This window comes from Dromiciops gliroides, chromosome 2 (genome assembly GCF_019393635.1).
Source record: "Dromiciops gliroides isolate mDroGli1 chromosome 2, mDroGli1.pri, whole genome shotgun sequence".
Classification (NCBI taxonomy): domain Eukaryota; kingdom Metazoa; phylum Chordata; class Mammalia; order Microbiotheria; family Microbiotheriidae; genus Dromiciops; species Dromiciops gliroides.
Window position 1 is genome coordinate 621,899,891 of NC_057862.1, and position 8,127 is coordinate 621,908,017.

Below are 8,127 nucleotides of genomic sequence, written 5' to 3' on the forward strand. Positions count from 1 at the left end.
TTAGAATTAAATGGTCTTTTATTTGGGCACTAGAGAAAGTGACCTACAGTAAGTCGAAGACTTTACCCCAGGGAGGAAGGCTCAAACCTTTTCCTCCCAGAACAGAAGGAAGGCAAAAGCTTTTATAGAGGATAGATGGGGTGAGCACCTGAAAATGGAAAGTTCCTTTTTGGGGGTGGGGTGGGGAAAGCTTATATCCTTGTCATTCCTGAGAGTTGAGGGGGATTATCAATTCATACAGGTCTTTCCAGTTTTTTTCTGAAATCTGCCTGCTCATCATTTCTTATTGCACAATAGTATTCCATTATATTCATATACCACAGCTTGTTTAGTCATTCCCCAGTTGATGGGTATCCCCTCAATTTCCAATTTTTTGCCACCAGAAAAAGAGCTGGTGTAAATATTTTTATACATGGACATCCTTTTCCCTTTTTAATGATCTCTTTGGGATACAGACCTAATAGTGGTATTGCTGGATCAAAGGGTATATACTGTTTGGTTGCCCTTTGGCCGTAGTTCCAAATTGCTCTCCAGAATGGTTGGATCACTTCACAATCCTACCAACAATGCATCAGTGTCCCAAATTTCCCACATCCTCTCCAACATTCATCATTTTCCTTTTTTTTTTCAAACTTTTTTTTTTTCTTTTTAGTGAGGCAATTGGGGTTAAGTGACTTGCCCAGGGTCACACAGCTAGTAAGTGTTAAGTGTCTGAGGCTGGATTTCAACTCAGGTACTCCTGACTCCAGGGCCGGTGCTCTATCCACTGCACCACCTAGCTGCCCCTTTCCTTTTTTTGTTATATTAGCCAATATGATAGGGGTGAGGTAGTACCTCAGAGTTGTTTTAATTTGCATTTATCTAATCAGAAGTGATTTAGCACTTCATATAAATATAGATAGCTTTGATTTCTTCATCTGAAAACTGCTTGTTCATATCCTTTGACCATTTCTCAATTAAATATTAAGGGTTTTGTTTTTTGTTTTTTGTTTTTTTTTTACAAATTGAAGGTATGTGACAACCCTATGTTGAGCAAATTTATCAGCCCCATTTTTTCCAACAGCATGTGTAATATCCTATCTCTGTCACATTTTGGAATTTCTCACAGTATTTCATACTTTTCATTATTTTATCTGTTATGGTAATATGTGAATAGTGATCTTTGATATTACTGTTGTACTTGTTTTGGAGTGCCATGAATTGTACCCACATAAGACAGTGGACTTAATTGATAAATGTTGTGGGTGTTCTGACTGTTTCACCAACAGGCAGTTCCCTGTCTCTCTTCCTCTCCTTGGGCCTCCCTATTCCCTGAGACACAGCAATATTAAGATCAGGCAAATTAATAACCCTCAATGGCCTGTAAGTGTTCAAATGAAAGGAAGAGCCAATAGATGAGGCAAACTTCATTGTTGTCTTATTTTTTTAAATTATTGCAGCCACTGAAACCTTCAGCAACCACCACCCTGACCAGTCAGCAGCCATCAAAATCAAGCTAAGATCTTCCATCAGCAAAAATATTATGATTGGCTGAAGGCTCAGATCATGGTTAGCATTTTTTAACAGTAAACTATTTTAAAAATTAAGATATAGGGGGCAGTTATGTGGTGCAGTGGATAAAGCACCGGCCCTGGATTCAGGAGTACCTGAGTTCAAATCTGGCCTCAGACACTTGACACTTACTAGCTGTATGACCCTGGGCAAGTTACTTAACCCCTATAGCCCCCCCCAAATTAAGATATATATATATTTTTAGACAGTACTATTGCATACTTAATAGACTATAACATAGTGTAAATATAACTTTTTATGCATTAGGAAATTTTAAAATAATTGTGATTTACTTGATTACAATATTCACTTTATTGTGGTGGTCTGAAACTATACCTTAAATATCTCTGAAATATGCCTTTGGAGATTTGTCAGAAGCACTGAGATGTAAAGTGACTTGCATAGGGTCCCATAGTCAATATGTGCCATAGAAATCTAGACCTTCTGGCTACAAGGGCAGTTCTCTATCCACTGTGCCATGATACTTCTAATCATCATTATATAGATTACATTTCCATTAACTTTCTTCTAATGTATACCTTTATGTATTCCTGTATTAGCCATGTTAAAAAAAAAAGAGAAGAAAAGAGGAGAAAATAAGCTTTGATCTTTACTCTGAGTCTGCCACCTCTCTATCTGGAGATGGATAGATCTTTTATCATGAATCTTTTGTGGTTAGTCATTAGGTTGACCAGGAATACCAAGTCTTTCAAAGTTGATTAACTTTATAATAGTGTTATTATAATATTTCATAAATTGTTCTCCTGGTTCTGCTCCATTTACCTTGCATCAGTTCATACAGGCCTTATTGGATTTTTCTGAAACCCATCTTTTCATCATTTCAAAAGAGTTCCTATACCATAACTTGTTCAGCTATTCCACAATTGATAGGCATCCCCTCAGTATCCAATTCTTTGCCCCCACAAAAAGAGCTACTATAAATATTTTTGTACATGGAGGTTTTTTTCTTTCTTTAGTCTATTTGGGAATACAGACCCAGGATTGGTATCCCTGGGTCAAAGGGAATACACAGTTCTGTAGCTTTTGGGGAATAGTTCCAAAATGCTTTCCAGAACTAGTTGAATTGGTTCACAGCTCCAACAATAGTGAATTAATGTATTTATTTTCTCACAGCCCCTCCAAAATTGATCATTTTCCATTTTTGTCAACAGTCAATCTGATGTACATGAGGTAATACTTCAGAGTTACTTTAATTTGAATTTCTTAATTAATGATTTAGAGCATTTTTTCATGTGGCTTTTGATAGTTTGGATTTTTTTCCTCTGAAAACAACCTATTCATGCCCTTTAATCACTTATCAATTAGAGATAACCATAAAGCACTGCAGATGATGAATGCAGAAATATGTTTAATGTGATTGTACATATATAACCTATATCAGATTGCTTTCCATCTCGGGGAGGGGGGAGGGAAAGGAGGGTGGGAGAAAAATTTGGAACTAAAAAGCCCATGAAAACAAATGTTGAAAACTGTCTTTACATGGAAGTAGGAAATAATAATATATATTTTTTTAAGTGAGGCATTTGGGGTTGTGACTTGCCCAGGGTCACACAGCTAGTAAGTGTTAAGTGTCTGAGGTCGGATTTGAACTCAGGTACTCCTGACTCCAGGGCTGGTGCTCTATCTACTGCGCCACCTAGTTGCCCCTAAAATACTTTTATGATTAAAAAAGGAAACCCCTTTTCTAAATCAAGTATCCAGAAATATCAGGAATGGTGTATTTCATAGAATCTGGATTTTAATAAATTTACTTTGGAAGGGTTAAAAAAAAGAAAAACTTGCTACAAATCCTCCCTGCCCCCCTCAGTTTCCCATGTTTCTTATAATTTTTGCTGCATTGGTCTTGGTTGTGCAAAAACTTGTAAATTTTATGTAATCAAAATTGTACACTTTATTACATTTAACCTTTCTATCTCTTGTTTGGTCAAGAACTCTTCCAGTATTCATATATCTGACAGATAATTTTTTCTTTGCTCCACTAATTTGCTTATGTTGTCACATGTGAAAATCATATATCCGTTTGGAGCTTATCATGATATACAATGTGAGAGATTGGTCTATACCTAGTTTCTGACAGAGTACATTCTAGTTTTTCCAGTAGTTTTTGTTGAATAGTGATTTCTTTCCCTAATCACTGGAATCTTTGGATTTATCAAACACTTTACTGAGCTAATTTCTTCAGTATATTGTTTATCTAATATGTTGCACTGATCAACCTAATTCTTTCCCAGCATCAAATTGTTTTGACAATTAGTGTTTTGTAATATAGCTTCAGATCTTTCTCCCCATTTTTTTCTTTTTGAAAATTTTGACCTTTTGTTTCTCCAGATGATTTTCCCCCCTAGCTTTATAAAGTTTTGTTAGTTTGGTATAGAGTTGAATGAGTAAATTAATTTAAGAGACATTGACTTTTTTGTCATGTTGGCTTGGCCTACGCATAAGCAATTAATATGTCTCTAATATTTTAGATCTGTCATTATTTTCATCAAGAGTGTTTTGTAATTGTGTTTGTGTGATCCCTGTGTGTTTGTCTTGGTAGGTAGATTTCCAAGTATTTTTTACTGTCCATAGTGTATATACAGAAATACTGATGATTTATGTGGGTTTATTTTGTATCCTGCAACTTTGCTGAGGTTGTTTATTGGTTTGCTAAGTGTTATAGTTGACTCTCTAGGTTGCCCTGAGTAAACATCATATCATCTACACATTGTGATAGTTTTGTTTCTTCTTCGCCTATGCTTATTCATGGCCCATTGGAACAAATCATTCACCTCTGCCTGTTCCACTAGGGGAAGTTTTCACATGCTAGGGGTAGATACCCCTTAACTAAACCCATAGGTTGCCCTTAATCTGGTTTAGCCCATCTGTCAAAAGTTCTACTGGGGTACAGCTGCTGTGTATGCTGCAGCTTCTTTGAGCCACAGGTGAGAGTTGGGTAGCAGGTGGACACGAAAGGTAGAAAGCAACCCTGAAAAAAGAGCTTAGTAACCCTTATACCAGAGGTTCTAGTCTTCCCTGAACACCCATACACCTTGCCTGGCAAACAGTAGGCACTTAATAAATGTTAATTCATAAACTGATTAAGTCATAGAGAGGATGTTCATCAGATTTGAAAAGGACACAAAACTGGGAGGAGTAACTACACAATGGATGACAAAGTCAGGAATGAAAAAGAGGCAAAAGACATTCCTTGCCCTCAAGGAACTTAATATCTAATGGGAGAGACAACATGTGAACAAATATAGACAAACAAGTTATATATGAGATAGATAGGAAATAATTAACAGAGGTAAGGCACTAGGATTAAGGCAAGAAACCTTTTCCTGATCTTACTTAAAGAAAGCCAAAGAAGTTAGCATTCCAATCATTAATAAATTCCCAATCAATCATAAAAATCTTAAAGAGCACATTCCAAGCTCAGATCCCTGGCACTTTCCATTAAAGGCCTTCTCCTAAATTGACACTGAATCACTTGGACAGCTATTCTCTGAGTGAAGCTGTACAATCAGTTTTGAATCTGTCCAACTGCATTATTGTCTGATATACATCTCTTTATCTTTTCCACAAGAACAATATGAGATACATTATCAATTTTTTTTGCTGTTTCCCTGATCTATTATTTTGACATTGTCAAAGAAAAAGGTAATACTGTACTCTGTTGTAGGCCTGCAAAATAGTTTAAAAAGTAATTTTAAATTATTTTAAATTCAACCATTGTTCTCAGAAATTTCCAAGCTGACAGCTCCCTCATGCCCTCAGGCATGTCTCTACATAAGTAATTGTAAAGTCCCAATTTATATGACTTGAATGAACAGTCAAGATAAATCAATGGCTTAGAGTTTAGGTGACAGTTCCCTTAACAGTTTGCTTCATTAAATATTAATCATTTAAATTTCAGCATACTCTTGGAGAATCATTTTCCTGAGACCACTGAATTCCTCTTTGACCACTCTCTTCAAAGATTTTCCTTTTCAGGTAGTTAGTACTGATCTAACTTCTATTTTAACAGTATTAATTAAAGAGACCTTTTACTTCCAATCATTATCTTAATTCCTAGAGCAATGCACTTTACAGTGGAATAAGAAGTTATCTGTCATGAACATGAACATGAGTATAATGGATATTGCTCTTAGGTTGATCCATGAAGGGCTCTTCACTCTTGATTGTTGATATCTTAATTACTTCAAGGAAGGGTCTTTCCTGAGCTGATCAGAGAGAAGGAAGTGTGACATTGTTTTGAAATTGATAGTGTAACACGTGAAAATTCCGAGAGACAAAGTTCCAGGTATGAAAGATCAATTTATTAATTTAGGCTAGCATATAATAAATCAAGACCAGGGGTCTCTTTCAATAACCAAAGATGAAAAGGTAGTTTCTGGGCCACCTTAAATCCCATGTTTTCCTTCTGACAGGGACCTCCCTTGACAAGTAAAAGGCAACCCTGACTAGTAGACATTTAATAAAGAAGTGCACTAAGAGTTCTCAGTTCCTCCTGCTGAGCAAGTGGGCTGGTCATAAGTTCAGCATTCAGAAGCAATCTGTGCAAGGGAAGCTCTCCTGATAAGGATCTCTCTGGGTAACTTTCTCCTTTAAGGCCAGGTATCCCACAACTCTGATGAAGGAAACAAGGACACACAAATAGCTCTTGGTAGTGTGGACTAGCTGTTTGGTTTCTGTTTACAGGGTTAACAGAAAGGCCCATGTCAGATGTTGGGAAATGGAGGAATATGATGAGATTCCTTAGCTAGAATAGACTGAGTAGGTTTTTTCTGTAGGCTAGCATAAAAAAATGGCCTTTTAAACAGAGAAGATATTATAAATTAATATTAATCATAATGATGTAGTATTAAAATTAATTTTTCTCAACAGTTAAAGACTGATAAGGGTTCCACTTTCAAATTAATCCAAAGGTTTAAGACTAAGACAATTTAAAATACTTAATTAATATTTATAAAAAAGGAGAGGCTCTTTGCTTCTACAACATTATAAGGTGACATAATGTAATACAATAAAGTTTTGATAAGATCATATGACACATAGGAGATAGTTTTTAGCATCTAGTAATTTGCTGATTATTGCTGGTCCTTGTGGGTATAGCAAACAATAAGTGAAAAAAAGGATGAAAGTGGATGAATGGGGTGGAGGCAAATTTCCCACAGTTCACTGGCCTTATTCAGCTTTTCTATTACAACCTTTTGCCTCACTCCCCACTCCCTCCCCTCCTACCCCAACACTCATTTCTTCTTGTGACCATTTCTGCAACAAATAGTTTTTGCATGTTGCCTCACTTGTTAGATTCAGCTCCTCAAGAGCAGGGACTGCTTTTTGCCTTCTTTTTATTCCCAGGGTTTAGCACAGTACCTGGCACATAGTAACTGCTTAATAGATACTATGTCCATAGATACCCTATCTGAATATCTTAACATCTACTCTGTGCCCACTCTTGTGCAGTTATCAATTAGTCACAAACAATTTATTAAGCACTTACTCTATGCTAGGCACTATGCTAAACTTTATGGATAGGAGAGGTTTATTTTTCATTTTGTCTTTGTGTCCTGAGCAAGGCTTCACACAGCATAGATGCTTTTATTTTGCTCTTGTTCATTTTAAAAATTAAAACAAAATTAATTTTCTCTCCTTCCCAGACCCCAATTATCCTCCAAGTGAAACTCCATGACAAGCACAATTGACTGACAACTGGCTGAGCCTGACCTGGTATCCATTCCCAGGCCAGTGGATTGCTGGCAGCTGACCAGACTTTGTCAATTCCAGACTCAGGTTGTTTTGTGGCTCCCCCAAACTCTCCCCTCCAGATACTTTCAAGCTTTCTTTATGTATTTTTGCTTGTTACACAACCTACCTTGTGAAAATATAAAATACATAACCCTCTTTAAGGTAATCTCTGCACTTTCTCAGCCTGTTATGGAAAAGAACTTATCTGGTGAAACCATGAGGTACTTAACCCTCCCAAAGGCAGTAGTCTCTTTCTTCTCTCTGTCTTGGTGCCCCATATAAAGCCTGTTCCCAAACCCCACTCCTAGCACTTGCTATGGCAGTATCACGAATTGCAATTCCTGGGCCACACTTAAAGAACTTAATTGTTATGTTAATTGTTTTCATTAATTTTCAGGTTGACATGGGATTCTTAATGTTTTTTTTTAACTTTCCTGGACTTGTGCATGGAATAGATCTAATGAGCCCTTTTAGAATAACATTTTTAAATGAATAGCATACATAAGATTAAAAAAGGAAACAATTATGTTGAGATGTAGTTATCAAATTAAAAAAAAACACAACAAGTTCACGTGCAGCTAGGTGGCACAGTGAATAAAGCACCAGCCCTGGATTCAGGAGGACCTGAGTTCAAATCCGACCTCAGACACTTGAGACTAGCTGTGTGACCCTGGGCAAGTCACTTAACCCTCACTGCCCCACCAAAGCCAAAATAAAAACCAAGTTCACGGACTCCAATTTAAGAACGTCCGCCTTAAACTTTTAATAAGATTTGGTGGTGACTAAAAAGCTCTACAACACCTCGCAGTTGCTTTTCCTTTT